General features: G+C 50.5%; 1 protein-coding gene across 1 annotated transcript in view; it reads right to left on the reverse strand.

The window, feature by feature from the left end:
• The window catches only part of Olfm2 (olfactomedin 2), an 86,104-nt gene extending 67,972 nt beyond the window's left edge, over nucleotides 1-18,132 (reverse strand). The window contains exon 1 of the mRNA XM_038323306.2: nucleotides 18,095-18,132. The gene's annotated coding sequence lies outside the window, so the exon portion shown is untranslated. The remainder of the gene's footprint in view (nucleotides 1-18,094) is intronic.
• Nucleotides 18,133-18,847: the final 715 nt, after the last annotated feature.

Below are 18,847 nucleotides of genomic sequence, written 5' to 3' on the forward strand. Positions count from 1 at the left end.
AGTCTGAAATCCCGAGTTTGATTAACAGTGCCCATATGGTGGGAGGAGAAAACCGACATCCTCAAATTATCACTGACCTCCACATGCGTGCCATAGCCCGGGTCCACACACAAAAACATGAATTAATAACCTTCCTTTCTCCATACTCACTCCCTTCTTGAAACAACTTATCCTTTCCTCATTCGGTCCCTGCCCCCTCCGCCCTCTCTATTCCTAAATGTCTGGATCTTTCCACCTCCCCCTACTCCCAGTTTCTGCGCACTTATTTGGCTCATCGAACCTTTTTCCTGTCTCAGGACCTTGCTAGCTGACAACATTTTACCGCAGAAATCTCGGAGGCCTGTTCACGTCCTTCACTTAAGTCTCTGCCATGGTGGGGGTTTCCTCCAGGAAACGGCCTTTCCCGGGACTTTTCCCACTGACTTCCTGTCGGACACAAACATTGGGCAGGAGTGGGTGGAGACTGCGAAGTGGGAAGGGGGAGAAGGGAGCTGTGGTTTCCCTTTCTTTCTGCTTGGAGTAGGATGGGGCTTTCTTCTCTTTTTTGAAATTTCCAATTACATTTACCTGTTTGATTGCGGATATGGTGGGATGCTGAGGTCAGAAGACAATTCGGGGGAATTTGTTCTCTCTTCTACCACATTGGTCCTAGTGCTTGTGTGGAAGCCAGGAGAGGGCTTTAACTTCGGACTCTCCATCTCTTCCTTTGATGTACGGTCTCTCCAGACTGGCTAACTGGAAGTCAGAAATCCTCAGTGTTCCTTCTGCTTCTGTGTCCCTCAGAGGTACAGTCCCAGGCATGTGTGGGACTCTGCATGACTTGTTACAGGAGCGCTGGGATCTGAACACCATCCTTGTGGTTGATCAGCAAAGCCTTTAACTGCTGAGCCATCTTAGGGCCTGTGGGGGAGGGGCATTTCTTATGGGGGATGCCCTCTTCTCACATCAGAGCCCTTCCACATTACATGCCCTTCGGCTGGGATGTGTTGCCAGGTTTCCTGAGTATCCCATCTGAACGTTCAGTTACTGCTTCCACCAGAGGAAACACCCAGATCAAATTCTGTCCCACTAGGACACCTAATGTTACTTGCTTCCCTGACTCGACCCTGAGTGCCTGGGGCATTCTGTGCATGCATAAGCATATGTGTGCTTGCATGTGGGACAGGGTACGTGGTGTGGGGTGCACCTATGTGGTGTGGGGTATACCTGCATGGTGTGGGGTGCACCTGCATGGTGTGGGGTGCACCTGCGTGGTGTGGAGTGTACTTGCATGGTGTGGGGTGTACTTGTGTAGTGTGGGGATGCGGGGGGCACCTGTGTGGTGTGCGGTGCACCTGCGTGGTGTGGGGTGCACTTGCGTGGTATGGGGTGTACTTGTGTAGTGTGGGGATATGGGGTGCATCTGCATGGTGTGGGGTGCACCTATGTGGTATGAGGTACACCTGCATGGTGTGGGGTGCACCTGTATGCTGTGGAGTGTACCTGCATGGTGTGGGATGTACCTGCATGGTTTGGGGTGCACCTGCATGGTGTGGGAGTGCACCTGTATGGTGTGGGGTGAACCTGTGTGGTGTGGGGTACACCTGTGTGGTGCGTGGTGAACCTGCGTGGTGTGGGGTGCATCTGCCCAGATGTATGTACCTGAAGCCAGTATCAAGTATCTTCTTCCATCACCTCCATCGTGTTTATTGAGTCAGGGTCTCTCAGTCAAACCAAGAATTTTCCAGTCTGCTAGTCTAGACACCCAGCCATCTCCTTGTCTCTGCCTCCCAGATGTTTGGACCACCTGCCCAGCATTAAAATGGACCCTGGGCATCTCAACTCAGGTCTTCATGCTCATGTGGCAAGCCATTTCCCCAGCCCTGAAGGTCATTTTTGTTTTACTTATTTTTAGTTTTGTTTATTTTATTATTATAATTTATTTTTAGTTGTGTTTGCTTGTTTTCTGTGCTGAGAATGGAACTCGGGGTCTCATACATGCTAAGCACACATTCTGTCTCGAAAGTCAGAGCCCTCAGCACCATCTGCCTTTATATTGTTTAAATATTTCTTTATCAGATATTTTTCTTCAGTGCCGGGGATCAAATCCAATGTCTCATGAACGCTAGGCAAACACCCTACCACTGAGCTACATCTCCAGCCCCCAGCCCCTTCGGGATGACAGGATCTAATGTAGTCCAGGCTGGCCTGTGTAGCCAAGGATGACCCTGAACTCCTGCTTCTACCTCCCAGACCAGGAATGGCGGGAGCGTGCCACCAGCAAGAAATTGCTCTTGATTGGTTGACTCTCTCACCAAGGCCTATTTCTAGTCTGAATCTCCACCCAGAGTTCACACCTCCACATTTACCTGTTTCTCAGATACCCGCTTGTGGATTTTATGAGACAAACAACTCGGGATACCCACTACAAAGGTCTCCACTGAAAAGTGCCCGAGGGGGATGGAGTGATGGCTCGGCAGAGCACTGGCTGCTCTTCCAGAGGACCTCAGTTCAGTTCCAGAACCCACATGCCGGCTCTCAACAGCCTGTAGCTCCAGTACCACAGGATCCAGTGCCTTTTTCTGGACTTCCGGGGTTCCTGCACATATGTGGTATACTTCTGAACAATCCGGCACACACACAAAAATAAACCCTTTAAAAAAGAGTATCCGAGAGGCTGGGGAGATGACTCAGTCCATAAGATGTTTGTCACATGAGGTCCTGAGTTCAGATTCCCAGAACCCTTGTTAAAACTCGGTGTGGTGGCCAATACCTGTAATCTCTGCCCTGGGGTGGAGTATAGAGACAGGAAGACCCTGGGGCTCACTCTCCAGGCAGCCTAGCTGATCAGTGAGTTTCAGGTTTAGTGAGAGCCTCTATCTCAAAAAATAGAAATGAAATAGAGAAGCAATTGAAAGCACCCAAAACCAATCTGTGCCCTTCACATACATGTGTACCCATGCACACTCAAACACACATGCACACACTCACGCACACACTCACACACACACTAAGGAAGACACCCAAAACCAGCCTGTGCCCTTCACATACATTTGTACCCATGCACACTGACACACTCACACACACATACATGCACACACTCACACACGAGTATCAGGGCTGGGCTGTCTGTGGGTGGAGTGCATTCCTGTATGCTTGAAGCCCTGGGTTACATGTCCAGCACTGCATAAACCAGGTATGGAACATACTTATAATCCTAGCACTTGGGAGATAGAGGCAGGAGGATCACGAGGTCAAGACCAGCCTCACCACTTAGTGCAGCTCTGAGCTCTATGGTGAGCTGGAGACCCTAACTGGAAAGAGAACGCTCAGCACTAGGGAGGTCCCACATCTGGTGCCCCAACTCTGCTACTAGGAATGTACACTGTTGCCACTGCTTGCTACAGCGTAACTTCTGAGAAAGCTAAGCAGGAGTTTGTCAGAAAACCCAAGGATCCATCTATTGCAGAGGAATCAAAGGAGGAGTTCACAGAAAGACACACATGTGACATTCATAGCAGTGGGGTTTTCAATCATGAATAAACCAGCTGTCTATTACCTGGCGAGTGTGCGCTCAGACCGGATTACCTACCTAACAGACTTCTAGCCTACAGAGGACCAGATATCAATGCCTTGGACCCCAGAAGTATTTTTCTAAGGAAAAGAAGCTGGAGAGAAGGACCACAAAGTTTATGATCCCATTTATATAAAATATCCAGAAAAGGGCAAATCAATAGAGGCAGGGAAGGTTAGACTAGGCATCCCTGGAAGTGACGGACAGCGAGAAAGGAGGGGGAAGTGAGGATTGCTAGAAGGTGGCAGACCTGTCGGGCAGGATGGTGGCTATGTTAGGGTTTGTCACCCACGCTTGTATGAAACTGCTTTCTTTGTATTTTATTTTTTAGAGACAGTCTCATAACCCAGGCTGACCTTGAAGTCACCATGTAGCCAAGAAAGGTTGATCTGGAACTCCTGATCTTCCTGCCTCCGCCTCCTGAGTAGGGGGATAACAGGCCTGCACACCACCATCCTAGCCTCCAATTTATTTGGTGCTGGGGATGGAGCCCAGGGCTCTGAGCATGCCAGGCAAGCACTCTGCCGACTGAACTACTCCAGCCTGATCTTACAGGGTTTCACCGCGAAGTTTTGTCCCTCCAGAGCTTCTTAGGAAGCCCTCACTGACTTTGAGCTTGCAACAATCCTACCGCCTCTGCTTCTGAATGCTAGAGTGGATTTTCACATCTGAACTAAAACTTCACAAATATTTCCCGCCCTCACACACTATGACGGCTGTCCTTGGTTGTCGACTTGACCACACCTGGAATTAACGAAAATCCAAGAGGCTGGATATACCTGTGACAGATTTTTTTTCTTGATTAATTTTAAATCCAGATCTTTCAAGGTGGGAATATTCACCTTTAATGTGGGCCACACCTTCTGCTGGCAGCCTCTATAAAGGACAAGAAGGGAGATTTTGCTCCTTGCCTGCTGGCCCTCACTCTCCCTGGCGGGTCCCTTCCTTCGCTAGCATTAGAGCCTGCTTCTCTGGGATTCCAGAATATACTGAAGATCAGCTGAGACATCCAGCCTCTCAGACTGAAGAGCAACTGAATTCTTGTACTTTACCTTGGTAGACAGCCATCGTTGGACTAGATGGACCACAACCTGTAAGCCACTATGATAAATCTCCAAAATTTCTAAATAAATAAAAGAATATATATATGTATACACGCACGTATACACACATATATTCATTCTATCAGTTCTGCTCCTCTAGAGAACCCGAAGACACACACACCACAGAATTCTGGCTTCACCCCACATCCTAGGCTCAGCCCTGATGAACTCACAAAAACTCGAGCTTATGACTCAAGATTTCATCCTCCCCCCCCCACAGTCCTTTTCTTCACGCCACCAAATCCAGCTCTCGTGTGTGTGCATGTTCATGTCTGTACATTCGTGACTGAAGGTACACATGTACACACGTACACTTGCTCAAGTAGGAAGGCCAGGTGTCTTCCTCTATGGGTGCCCAACTGATGGGTTTTTTGTTTTGTTTTGTTTTGTTTGAGACAGGGCTTCTCCATGCAGTCCTGTCTGTCCTGGACCTCACTCTGTAGACCATGCTGGCCCCGAACTCAAAGATCCACTTGCCTCTGCCTCCCAAGTTCTGGAATTAAAGGCGTGCACCACTACTGCTAGGCTCCACTTATGATTTAACAGAGGGTTCTTTACTGAATGTAGAGCTCATCAATTTGGCTATGCTGGCTGCCAGAGGCCCCACAGAACCTTCTGTCTCTATATCTCCTAGGATACAATGCACACAGTGGCATTCGGCTTTTTATGTGTGTTCTCAGAATCCAAACGCAGGTCTCCATGCTTGCATAACGAGTGTTTCATAGCCAGGCAGTTATATGCATGAGGCTCTGTGTTTAATACCCAGAACAGCAAATTAAATTAATGAGAAAAATGAGGAACTAGAAGCACAGAAGCGCTAAGAAACTTTCCCCAAATCACCCTGCATTCAGCCTCAGCGTCTATCTGGGACTGGCTCATAGTGGGAAGAGTGGAAGTGGACCCGACCTCCATGATACACAGATCAGATCTAGGATCTGAGAAGATAGCTTAGTGGGCAAAGTATTTGCTGGGCAAGTATTAGGACCTGAGTTAGATCCCCAGAACCCACATTAAGAAAAGCATTGAGGGTCTTACTCAGTGCTGAATCCCACCAACCTGCTAGGCAAGATGTGCCTCCCCCCCCCCAGCCCGTGCAATAGGGGAATGATGGTTATGGGAGTAACCAACCCTATGTGTTGGATTTGAGGCCTACTCCACAGACAAAAACTCCTGCCTGATCATGTAAACATGGTTAAAGGCACATGGCTTGGGAGGTCACAGTCTCTACGGAGCAACCCTACCAGTATTGTGTTACCAAATGGACAAGTTGTCAAACTACCTTCTAAGTATTTCCCTTCTACCCATGGGTCATTGCTGCACTCACCCTGATTCAGAGAAGCATCTCTCTGCAGTGTCCAGCAGTTAATGCAGAGACTCTTAACTGTGCAAAGTGCTGGGCATAGTGACTGTTGAGTGCTCAGCATCAAACCGCCCCATCCAGCCCTCAAACCCAAGGCTCGTCACAGGACAGGAGGCATAACGACCATAGAAGCCAGAGGTTGGGGAAGAACACTGTGACGTGCTGGTCTCTGGAGATGACGCGGCCATCACATGTCATGAACTTATGATAGATAAGATTACCTACACAAGACCCAGACAAGACCAACAGGAAGCATTGACTGGTGTCAATCAGCTTAAAAATTTAGGAGAAAACATAAAGGCAGAAAGAAATGTGTTGGGTGTGTTGAAAGGAGAAAAGGCAGGGGAGTTGAGAGTGGTTATGAACAAGGAATGTTGCAGGCACGTATGAAATTGTCAGAGAATAAATAAAAGATAGTTTCTAAAGAAGCAAAAGCTAAGCACTGCTGACACGTGCCTGTATCCCAGGCAGGAGCTCCAGGTCAGTGAGAGACAGAGAATAAAGTAGCTGACTCCTGAGAGAAGACAATCAAGGCTGACTTCTGTCGGGGTATTCTGTGTTGGTTGAAGAAAGAGGTCACAGCAAGGTGAAATGTTAAGGCCTGTGTGGCAGCAGGACGGCCCGGCCTCTGATGGACTGAACCCCGAACAGCCATACAAAAGCACATTCATTGATTGCTACTACAAAGTTGTTTTTTGGGTAAAGTATTTCCTCATCCCAAGATCCCTGATCTAACTGTACGTCTCTCTAAAGGAAGGCATCACATGCCTTCATGACTTTAGTCCTTTATAGTACATTGTTTGCAATACACGATAATCCAAGAGCCTCAGGTGTGCCAGAGGTGTCTTTTGACCAAAGTCGTGGGAAGGCTGAAATTCCACAAGTCATAGAAAACAACCTCTGTTTTCCATAGTCTGTGCTGTTTTCTGCAATGATTCTTCAGTGTCAGCGCACTTCTAGGGAACAGCTGCTCTCACATGTGCCCCAGGTACAGTGGAAACTGTTCGTGCTAATGTCTACTCCAGACTCTGCTAAATTCCTACAACCTCTGACCTCTATACAGATGTGCACATACACCCCACATGTGCATCCACACTAAAACACACACACAGCCAACCGATTCTAGATGGATCATCCATCTAACAGTAAAGTTTTGGAAGAAGACACAGAAGGGTTATCTTCATTTCCACAGGAAGGGTATGATGCTCACTTTTGATTGTGAACTTGGTACAGTCTAGTTCACCTAGGAAGCAAATCTCAGTGAGTCTAGATCAGGCTGGCCTGTTGGTATGTCTGTGGGAGACTGTCCTGACTATATTAACTAGGATGGGAAGACCCAACCCACTGTGGGTGTCACCATTCCTAGGAGGCACCATTCCCTGAAATGCCCAAGGTGGAGGAAGCCAGCTGAGCACTAGGTTGCATTCCTCACTCCCCTGACTGTGGGTTCACTGTAACCAGCTCCTAAACTCTGGCCACACAGCCTCCCTGAGCTACCCTGACGGGCCCCACCCTAAAACTGAGTGAGACAAACGCTTTCTCCCCAACTACTTTTGTCACAAGAGTTCAGTACAGGCAGGCACTGGAAAAGGTAGAATTTTCTCAAACATACAGCGATACAGGTCTGCAACTTCAGCTGCTTTGGAGGCTGAGGCAAGAAGATTAAGAATGAGAACCTGTCCCAAAATAAAAGTAAAAAGAGGGCTAGGGAATCTGGCTCTGTGGCTAGAGAGCATCTCTGGCGCGAAGCTCCGGGTCACCCTCCCCACCACACAAACTGGGTGTGGTAGTTCATACTTCTCATCCCAGCACCAGAAATCCAAAGGACAAGAAACATCTGGAAGCTGACTGGTAGAGGGCTAATTTGCATATCTGCCAGAAACTTTATTTGATGTGTGCCACAGTGGGGATATGGGTTCAGTTCACAGCTGCCGGTTCTCACTCGATTTTTTTTAAGTTGTTTGTTTGTTTGTTTGTTTGTTTGTTTGTTGAAGACAGGGTCTCTCTATGTAGTCCTGGCTGTTGTGGAACTCACTTTGTAGACCAGACTGGCCTCAGTACACAAAGAATCGCCTGCCTCTATCTCCTAAGTGCTAGGATTGTACACCACTATGCCTGGTCTTGCCAGAAATTTCTTCAACGTTGGAAAACTTCTGATCATATATAGCAGATAGTCACAATTAATAATTCTATCTATCTATCTATCTATCTATCTATCTATCTATCTATCTATCTATCTATTTTTGAGGCATGGTTTCTCTCTGGAACAGCCCAGACTGTCCTGGAACTTGCTCTGTAGACCATGCTGGCCTTGAACTCATAGAAAACTGCCTATCTCTGCCCCCCGAGTGCTGGGATTAAAGGCATGAACATGTGGGAGGGGTCACATGAGACTGTAATGCCCACAGTGGTCAGAAGGGGATGTCAGATGCCCTAGAGCTATAATTATAGGTAGTTGTGATCTGCCCCATGTGGACACTGAAAGCCAAACTTGAGTCCCCTGAAAGAGGAACAAACACTCTTAACTGCTGAGCCATCTCTCAGTTCCATGAGTCCCAAACTCCCCATGGCAAATTCATCTACTCCGTAGGACTTATTCATATCTCCAAAGCCAATCTACAGTGGCCTCTGTAGTCATAATACTGAGTAAGAGGATGTGTGAGTTCCCAGCAGGGATTAAACCAGACTGTCCTGGGAGTTCTAATTTCATACTAGAAATGACGAACTTTTGGTGTGGGATAATTAATTGTCTGTATTCTGTCAATCATGTTTTAAATAAACACTGTTTGGCCAGACAGGAAGTATAGGTGGGTCAATCAGGAAGTAAAGGCGGGGCGATGAGAACAGGAGAATTCTAGGGAGGAGGAAGCCCATCCCTGATTCCTGCCCAGACACCGAAGAAGCAAGATGTGAGCTCCCCCACTGAGAAAGGTACCGAGCCATGTGGCTAATATAGATAAGAATAGTGGGTTAATATAAGCTACAAGAGCTAATAAGTAGCCTGAGCTAATGGGTCAATCAGCTTTATAACTTGTGGAGATATCTATGTGATTTTCTTTGGGGCTTGCCGGCTGTGGGGAACTGGGCAGGTTTTGTTTTGGCCTTGAACTCATGATGATCATTATGATAATTTATTCTGTGAGTGTGTGTGTGTGTGTGTCCCTGTGTGTGTAAGTGTGCATGCACGAATCATTTATTTTATGTGTGTGGGTGTTTTGCCTGAATATATGTCTGTTCATCTCATGAGTGCCTGGTGCCTGTGGAGGTTAGAAAAGGGCACCAATGTCTCTGGAACTGTAGTTATGGGTGGTTTTTAGCTGCCATGTTGGTAATGGGAAGCAAACTTGGGTTCTATGGAAGAATAGCCAGGGCTCTTAACCACTGAGTTCTCTCTTCAGACCCTGTGACTGTTTACGAACAACTCAACAAATTCTGAAATTCTTAACTTAGAATTCACAGTCTTTCTGGCAAGATCACCACTATCCTTCCCACATCCGCCTCTAACCTCACCTCTCGTAGACACCATCCACACCCACTCAACCTGAGCTCCCATCCCCAGAACCCTGGCTTTCACTCACACCAGCTTGGGAAATGATCCTCTGTATACAGTGCTTGTGTACTGTATACAATATGCTACACACAGGCACTGAGCCATGTCCCCACCCACTCCATGGGGGATTCTAGGCAGGGGCTTTACAGCTGAGTCTCAACCCCTTCTTATTATATCTTCAAGCAAAAGTTTGCTAAGTTGCCAGTGCCAACCTTCAACTTCCTTCCAAAGGCTAAGATAAAGACATGTACCACCATGCCCAGCTCGTGTCTCTCTTTTTGACTTGTGGACTTCCCGACACTCTGTAGCAGGCTGTGTCTCATCTCTGTTCCTTCGTTGACTTTCTTCAGAATGACCGGAGGAACAGGAAAGTGTCTGTCTCTTGGTGTATTTACTGTGTTTTCTTTCTTTTTTTTTTTTCAAGATTTTATTTATTTATTATGTATACAGTATTCTACCTGCATGGTTTCCAGCAGGCCAGTAGAGGACACCAGATCTCATTACAGATGGTGTGAGCCACCATGTGGTTGCTGGGGATTGAACTCAGGACCTCTGGAAGAGCAGTCAGTGCTCTTAACCTCTGAGCCATCTCTCCAGCCCCTACTGTGTTTTCTTGAGGATAATTAGAACTCTCTGGGCTTCAGGGATGAGGACTTGCATGGCCTCGACTGACTTTAATTTTGGATTTCTTTATTTTTGTGCAGAGATATTTTACAGTTCTGTCTTCAGAGAAGGACTGAGCACCCAGTAGTATAGATTGTTGTAAAGGAGCTGACAAGGTGGCTTAGCAGATGAGGGTGGTTGCTGCCAAGACTGAAGACCTGAGTTCTATCCCTGACAAGGACCCACGTGATGGAAAAAAGAACGGACTCCTGCAAACTGTCTTCTGACCTCCATGATCAGACGTGTGCCCACGCAAAAATAAACAAATAGATGACTTTTTTAAATGAAGAAAACAAAACAGGAGCTGAGGAAATGGCTCAGCGGGCAAAGTGCTTGCCATACTAGCATGAGGACCTGAGTTCAGATTCCCAGAGCCCATGTAGATGTCAGGTGGGCATGGACTGCTTGTAACCTCAGCACTTTGGAAGTGGGATCTTCGAGAATTAGCTGGCATGCTAGACTAACGGAATCAACATGCTCCAGGTTCACGAAGAGATTGTGATGCAATATAAAACAGACAGCGGCCTAGGAAGACCACAGATGCCAACCTCTGACCTCCACATGCATATTCAAACATGTACCCGCATACACATGGGCATAGGGGTGAAGGGTTACACTTTCCAAACACACCTCGTCGAATTTGTTCGCACCTCTCTGTGCTACTGCTTCTGCTTAGACTGGCCTGAAGCGCGGACGGATGAAGTGTAACCCCTGGGGTTCACTGGCCAGCCAGTCTGTACTTGGCAAGCTCCAGGCCGCTGAGATATCCTCTCTCAAAAAGCAAAGTGATGCCGGCGAGGTTCGGAAGCTAAAGCGGCTTGCCACCAAACCGGAAGTCCTGAGCTCCATCCCTGGAACCCAAATAGTGAGGAAGCTGACTCCGGAAATCGTCCTCTGACCTCCACATGCTCTGATTTCCACGTGGGCACCAGGCCAAGAACTCTCCCCTCCCCAAATAAATGTGATTTAAAAACAATCGGTGTGCTTCTAAGGAGGTCCAGTTGAGGTACGTCTATTCTTTGTATGTACATCTGCGTGTACACACACACACACACACACACACACACACACACACACACACACAAATTTAAAAAAAAAAAAACAAACTTCACGTCCTGCACAAACCTCATTCCACACTAGGTGTCGCCCCAGCTCCTTAGTTTTGGGTCCAGCCCCAGAAGGCTCTTCCCGCAGTTTGTTGGGATTTCCTACCCACAGTCAGCAGGGATGTTAACTAACACCTTAGAAAAATGAGCAAGTTCAGCGTCCCTGAGCTTAGTAGCAGCATCCTTCCGTGGGATTTCAGCCTCGGCTTGGCATCTATGACCTCAGGCACCTTCCTTGGCACAGGGGTCCCCAGTTCTTCAGGGTTTGCTTTTTGAAGTTCCAGTTAACAGCAACCAGAAAACATTCTATGGAAAATTCCAGAATTATGTGAAACAGACATACCTTGTTTTGTTTTGTTGTGACAGGGTCTCATTTTGTAACCTAGGCTGTCCTGGTATTGGTATCAATCTCCTGCCTGTGTTTTCTGAGAGCTGGGATTATGGGTATGCAACACCACACCTATTTTATGTAGTTCTGGGATGGAATCCAAAGGCTTTGGACACTTTGCTACACCCCAGCCTGGTCTGCTTTTCTTTTTAGACTGTGGGTGGGGATCTCCTGTAGCTGAAGCTATGTTATATAGTAGTGGATGACCTTGAACTCCTAATCCCCCTGCTTCCATCTCCCAAAGATTATAAGCATTTGCCCAGTTGTATGTGATGCTGAGGACTGGAACTTGGACCTTCATATGAAATGGGCAAATGTTTCATCAACTGGTTACACACATCCAGCCTCAAGTGTTCAATTGTCCACTCTCCATAGCAGCTAAGGAAATGTCTTCTAGGGCATGAACCATCTGTCTGTGCAGCATCTCCACTCTATATGCTACCCTCCCTCTAGTTACTCAGTAGCTCCCTCCGCTTTCAGATTGGCTACTGTGGCACTACAGTGTTTACGTGTGTTCAGGTAGCTTGGTTCACTTCCTAACGGTCTCAAATAAATGATTTTAGATTGATGGTCAGGGAAGCCTGGTTTTGGTGGTGGTGGTGGTGGGGTTTCGAAACAGTATTTCTGTCCTGCAACTCACTCTGTAGACCAAGCTGGACTCAGACTCACAAAGTTCCTCCTGCCTCTGTTACCCAAGTGCTGGTGTTAAAGGCGTGCACCACCACCGCCCGGTTCAGAGCATCCTTCTTAGAGGAAGTGATTTAAGCAGAAAAAAGAGGAGAGGGCACTGAAATGACTGTTCCTGGGGCAGCCATATTCAGGTGTATGGAAAGGAATAGAAAATGCAAAGGCCCTGGGGCATATGGTTAAATTGAACTAATTATTCCCATCCTGTGGGGACCCCAGAAAAGCATTGGCCCCAAGCTCAGATAACACTAAGAGAGAGTGAGAGCTTGCTAAGTGGGTGATGTGTTTGTGGTACAAACAGGAGGACCAGAATTCAGATCCCAGCACCATATAAATGGCAAGCGTACTGCACAGGCCTGTCACACTGACTGGAAAGGTGGTGACGGAAGGACCCCTGCAGCTCAGAGATAGCTGGCCAGGCATGGGCGCTGGGGCCAGTGAGAGACTGACTTGGAAACTGAGGCAGAAGCAGGTGGATCTCTGTGAGTTCAAGGCCAGCCTGGTCTACAGAGCAAGTTCCAGGATAGCCAGGGCTACACAGTGAAATCTTGTGTCATTAAAAAAAATCCTAAAATTTGGGGCTAGAGAGATGGTTCAATGGTTAAGAGCACTGACTGTTCTGCCAGAGGACCCAGGTTCAATTCCCAGCACCCACACAATAGCTCACAACTGTCTGTAACTCTAGTCCCAAAGGATCTGACACCCTCACACAGACATACATGCAGACAAAACACCAATCCACATATTAATTAATTAATTAATTAATTAAAAAGAAAGAAAAAGGCACTCAGCCCTGAGTCTGATCAAGGTCAACAGATTCCCCCCATACACACCCTAGTCCCCACCACACAGTCACAGTGACAGGCACATGTCCAATCTAAAACATAATAAAAATAAAATCTAAAAAATATTTTAAAATAAGGTAGAAAACAAATGACAAAGACACCCAGGTTGACTTCTGGCCTACACACACACACACACACACACACACAAACACAATCACACCACAGTGGCCAAGACCCAGAACAAGAGATCAGTCCTGGACAGGGGGGAAATAACGCCTCTGACAGGTGCCAATTCTCTTCGACTGACAAATCCCCAACCACTCAGTCACAGCTTCTCCATGGTTCTGCCTTGCTGACCTTCTTTGGCCTCACCCAACCTCAAATTCATCTTTCCACCCTCTGCTAGGTCCACAGCAGGCGCCACACCGCTGGGTCCACAGCAGACTCCACACCTCTGGGTCCGCAGCAGGCGCCACACCGCTGGGTCCACAGCAGACTCCACACCACTGGGTCCACGGCAGGCCCCACACCGCTGGGTCCACAGCAGACTCCACACCGCTGGGCGCACAGCGGACTCCACACCTCTGGGCCCACAGCGGACTCCATACCTCTGGGCCCACAGAGGACTCCACACCTCTGGGCCCACAGAGGACTCCACACCTCTGGGCCCACAGCAGACTCCACACCTCTGGGCCCACAGCAGACTCCACACCGCTGGGTCCACAGCAGACTCCACACCACTGGGTCCACAGCAGACTCCACACCGCTGGGTCCACGGCAGGCGCCACACCGCTGGGTCAACAGCGGACTCCACACCACTGGGTCCACAGCAGGCTCCACACCGCCGGGTCCACAGCGGACTCCACACCGCTGGGTCCACGGCAGGCGTCACACCTCTGGGTCCACAGCTGGGTCCACAGCAGACTCCACACCGCTGGGTCCACAGCAGGGTCCACAGCAGACTTCACACCTCTGGGCCCACAGCAGACTCCACACCGCTGGGTCCACAGCAGACTCCACACCACTGGGTCCACAGCAGACTCCACACCGCTGGGTCCACGGCAGGCGCCACACCGCTGGGTCAACAGCGGACTCCACACCACTGGGTCCACAGCAGGCTCCACACCGCTGGGTCCACAGCGGACTCCACACCGCTGGGTCCACAGCAGGGTCCACAGCAGACTTCACACCTCTGGGCCCACAGCAGACTCCACACCGCTGGGTCCACAGCAGGCGCCACACCTCTGGGTCCACAGCAGACTCCACACCTCTGGGCCCACGGCAGGCGTCACACCTCTGGGTCCACAGCTGGGTCCACAGCAGACTCCACACCGCTGGGTCCATAGCAGGCGCCACACCTCTGGGTCCACAGCAGGCTCCACGCCGCTGGGTCCACAGCTGGGTCCACAGCAGACTGCACACCGCTGGGTCCACAGCAGGGTCCACAGCAGACTTCACACCTCTGGGCCCACAGCAGACTCCACACCACTGGATCCACGGCAGGCTCCACACCGCTGGGTCAACAGCGGACTCCACACCGCTGGGTCCGCAGCGGACTCCACACCGCTGGACCCACAGTAGGCTCCACACTGCTCCCTGGCCCTCAGGGTCTTTGCACACATTGGCTGTTCCTCCTGCTTCAAATTCCCTTCACCTGAAAGCCTTTCTCACTCACCCCCTTCACGTGTTTACCTCTAGTTCCGCTTCTTAGAGACACCCCCCAGGTCACACCAGCTCAGACTCCCTACCTGTCCCCATCCCCACCCTCTTTTGTTTAAGACGTAGTTTTATGTACCAGACACGGGAGAGCACACCTTTAAACCCAGCACTTGGGAGGCAGAGGCAGATAGATAGCTGTGAGTTCGAGGCCACCCTGGTCTACAGAGTTCCAGGACAGCCAGGACTGCACAGCCTGTCTTGCGAGGGGAGGGGGTACTTTTTAAATTCATGTGTATGTACCTGTGTGTATTTCTGGGGTCAGACAGTAGGTTGGATCCCCTGAACTGGACTATCTGGTGATTGTGGGTGCTGAAGGCAGACTCCAGTCCTCTGCAAGAGCAGCACCCCGGTTGTTTTCTGTTGTCAACTTGGGGACAGGGACCCTCAGGTGAGGGGTTGGTCAGATCAGCTAGTCTGTGGCTATGCCTGTGAGACAGGGTCTGGACTGACAGGAAGGCCCAGCCCGGTGTGGGCAGCGCCATCTCTAGGCAGGTGGGCCTGGGCTGTGTAAGAAAGCAGGCTCAGGGTGAGGCAGGGAGTTAGCCCCTGCCTGAGCGCCTGGCTCCCGCCTGGCTCCCCTAAGTGATGGAAGTACAAGTCCAAGAGACCCTGTCCTCCTCAGAGTGCCTTATCACAGCACAGAAACCGAACAAACACCAAGCGCTTCCGATGGCTGAGCCATCTCTCCAGATCCTCTTTAATCTATTTTTTTGGGGGGGGGGGGGAAGGCCAGGCTGGCCTTGAACACGCGATGTAATGGAGAATGAATGACCTTGAATTCTGATTCTCCCCACCCCGGGTTACAGGTGTAACCTATTTGCGATTTTCCCTGTTTGCATAGGATTATATATGGATTCAGTTCTTGGCGCTGTTTTATACATTTCTGTGGTTTCATCTGTCTGCTGCGCCTGAAGGTCAGCTCCGGGAGGGCAGGGCTTCACTGTTTAATCAAATCTGGTGATTGAATGGCTGAGGAAATGATTTCCAAGAAAGGACTCCGCTGGGACTGGGGAGGGGTGTCTGGGACTAGACAGGAGAAATAAGAGAAGAAGGGCAAGGCCGCCTCCCTCGGAGCCCCACCTCTCCCTCTTCTCTTCTCCTGCCCTCTCCTCCCTCTCGCCTTCGCGGAGCCAGGCCCTGTAAGCCACTGGCTAATTTTTTAGCCGTCACGTGGTGCCTCCTAGTGGCCACCTGGAGCACTGCAGCCAGTGACTGATGCCCCTCACGACCGGACTCAAATTTCCCCTCTTCAGCCCCAGCGTGCTCTGACATGTGTCCCCGCCCTCGCTCTCTGAGTAGCCCCACCCACATTCAGCCCCGCCCCAAGTCCCTCCCTCCAATCTTGGGGTCTCTCAGCAAACTGGCCCTGGAATTAGGAACCTAAGGGTGACTGGATCACCCTCAGGAACTAAAGCTTTCCCTCCTGGTTCATTTTTTTTTTCAGCCATTTTTCAAGTGGATTTTTTTCTTTTTGTCTTTTTCACATGTGGTGTACCTAATTTCTTTTGAGCTCAAATCCTGAGTGCCTACTGTGTGCAACCTACTGCACCTTCCCCACCCTGCGTGTTTGTGCTGACAACCTCTTCTTGTGGAAATCCTACACGGACCCTAACCTCCATTTCTTCCAGCGCCCCGCAGTGGGGTGTACCTGCAGCTCATTCCCCTCTTGTCTAAGTCAGAAAAGAGAAGGTGACCAGATCCTTGTTATTTTGAGTTCCTACCTGGAAACTCCGCCTAGTCATGTCTCCCCAGGCAGTGCAGACCCGTCGGGTGGATTATTTAACAAACGGTAAGTGTGTGGGTTCAGGAGAGACTTACCTCAGCTCATCCTCTCTGTGCTCCTCCTGAGCTGTCTGGACTCAAGCAAGTGACTTAACTTTGCTTTGCCTCAGTTTCCCTATCTCTTAAATGAGGATACTCTGCCAGGGTACCATCCACAAAGAGGGCACTCAGAGGATTTAGCCGCTTAGTTCTGGCCATTTGTGATAAAACACTGGGCAACAGACTTTCTCCAGCGTTTGCTGATATGTTACTGTTTTATCGATACCAGCTTCCTCCTGCCCCCCCCCCCCCAACACACACACACAATATCTTGGGGTATTCCCACCCCCAAGATGGAGGAGGAATGAGATTTTTTAACAGTAAAAGAAAGCTTGGACCCTCCCTGTTTTGTAAAGCTCTCCAAGCTTGCCCAAAAGATGGGATACCACAGGGAGCCACCTGCTTCTGCCATACCAGGAATGGGGTATGCATAGAGTCAACACACACGGGGCCTGAATGTCACGCTTGCACACACAGCCCGTCACCCTGAACACCCTGTTTTAGAGTGATGTATTCAACCAAAGGCACAGAGTGCCCTCACATGGCCATACACCTGACTGTCACTTGAGTTTTGGACAACCCAGGCATCTGGGCACAGCCATGAGGACAACTGTCACACCCCGTTATTGACATACAGCAGGAGCTGAACACAAGGAGATTCACAAGTCTTCATGCCGGGTCACACAGCCAGTCACAGACGCACAACTCCTACCTATCATCCCACCCTCGGGTCACCCCGCCCCCACTCCACTCGCATACACTCCCACACGTACATTCAACCTTTACCAGTCACACCCCAATTCACTCTTTTGGACACACACACAAACTCCCCTGGGTCACACCCAGCCACAACACAAAGACACACGTTTCCCCAGCACTCGGGAGCAGCAAGCACCTGGAGCACATCCCTGTCAGTCATTCACACGTGAGTCCCGCCCCCTTCCCCACTATAGGGGTGCAGGCAATGGATGGGGGGATCTGTAGAAGCTAAGCCACCCTAGCCATAACGGGCAAGTGACAGGCGACACCCCAAAGCCCCCCTGAAGTTTCCCTCCCCAATCTCACAGCCCGATGGTGGGATGTGAGCTGTGGTTCATCGAGCGGGTTGGAACCCCAAAACTAGAGTCCCCCCAGTCTCACCGCCTTGAGGTTGCATTGGGTGTCCCCAGGGTTTCCCCAAACGAGGGTGGATGTTCCAACCCCTCCTTTGCTGCGACCTTCCCCATAAGCCCCTCGCCATCCTGCAGCTTTTGGAAGGGGAGACTGGTGGGACCCCAAAGCTCTTGTTTGCGGGACCCCTCCGAGCCTACACCCCCTCTAGGGCTCCCCGGCTTCCGCACCTGCCCGCGGGGCCCCTACCTGTCCGGCGAGGCCTGGGCAGAGCAGCCACAGCAGCAGCGACAGCCGCGGGACCGTGAGCGGCCACATGACGCGCCCCCCGCCCGATAGGCGCCTGGGTAATGGGGACCCGCCGCCTGGCGCGACCCCGCCCGCCCGCCCGGGCGACCTGAGCGCCTCCACCCCGCCTCGCCCGCGGCCGGGATTCCACCCCACCCCCGCCCCGCGCCCAGCCTTTGTCGCGGGCTCCGCCCCCAGCCCCGCCCCCAGCCCGGCTTCGGGCGACAGCCCCGCAGAGTGGGGCCCCTGCCAGCAGGTGGGGAGCTGTCACGGGTGAGCGAGGGAAGCCGAGGTCCAGAACCGGCAACCCTCAACTCATCATCCCCCTTAAAACTAGATGTGAAAGGTCAGGAGATGGGGGAGGGTGGCTATCACGTTCTTGTCGATTTCACCGTCCTAGGATTTTCCCACGGCGAAGACGGGGCTGGAGGAGGGATGGGGGACAAAGGGGAAGACCTAGTAGTAGGAAAAGAGATTTAATAATCAACAGGGAAACTGAGGCACAGACTGGGAAATTAGGAGTTGGGGAAGGAGTGAATGACAGGAGGGAAGGTGGGGCAAAGGTGGGCACTGGGAGTCAGGGGTCGCAAAGTCGAAGAGCAAAGCCGGTGGCGTGGTGCACACCTGTTACCCAGCACGAAGGAGGCAGAGGCATGGGGACTGGAAGTTTGAGGTCCCCTGGGCTGTATTGTGAGTCTCCACCCAACAAAGACT

The sequence above is a fragment of the Arvicola amphibius genome, chromosome 3 (assembly GCF_903992535.2).
Source record: "Arvicola amphibius chromosome 3, mArvAmp1.2, whole genome shotgun sequence".
Taxonomy (NCBI): Eukaryota; Metazoa; Chordata; class Mammalia; order Rodentia; family Cricetidae; genus Arvicola; species Arvicola amphibius.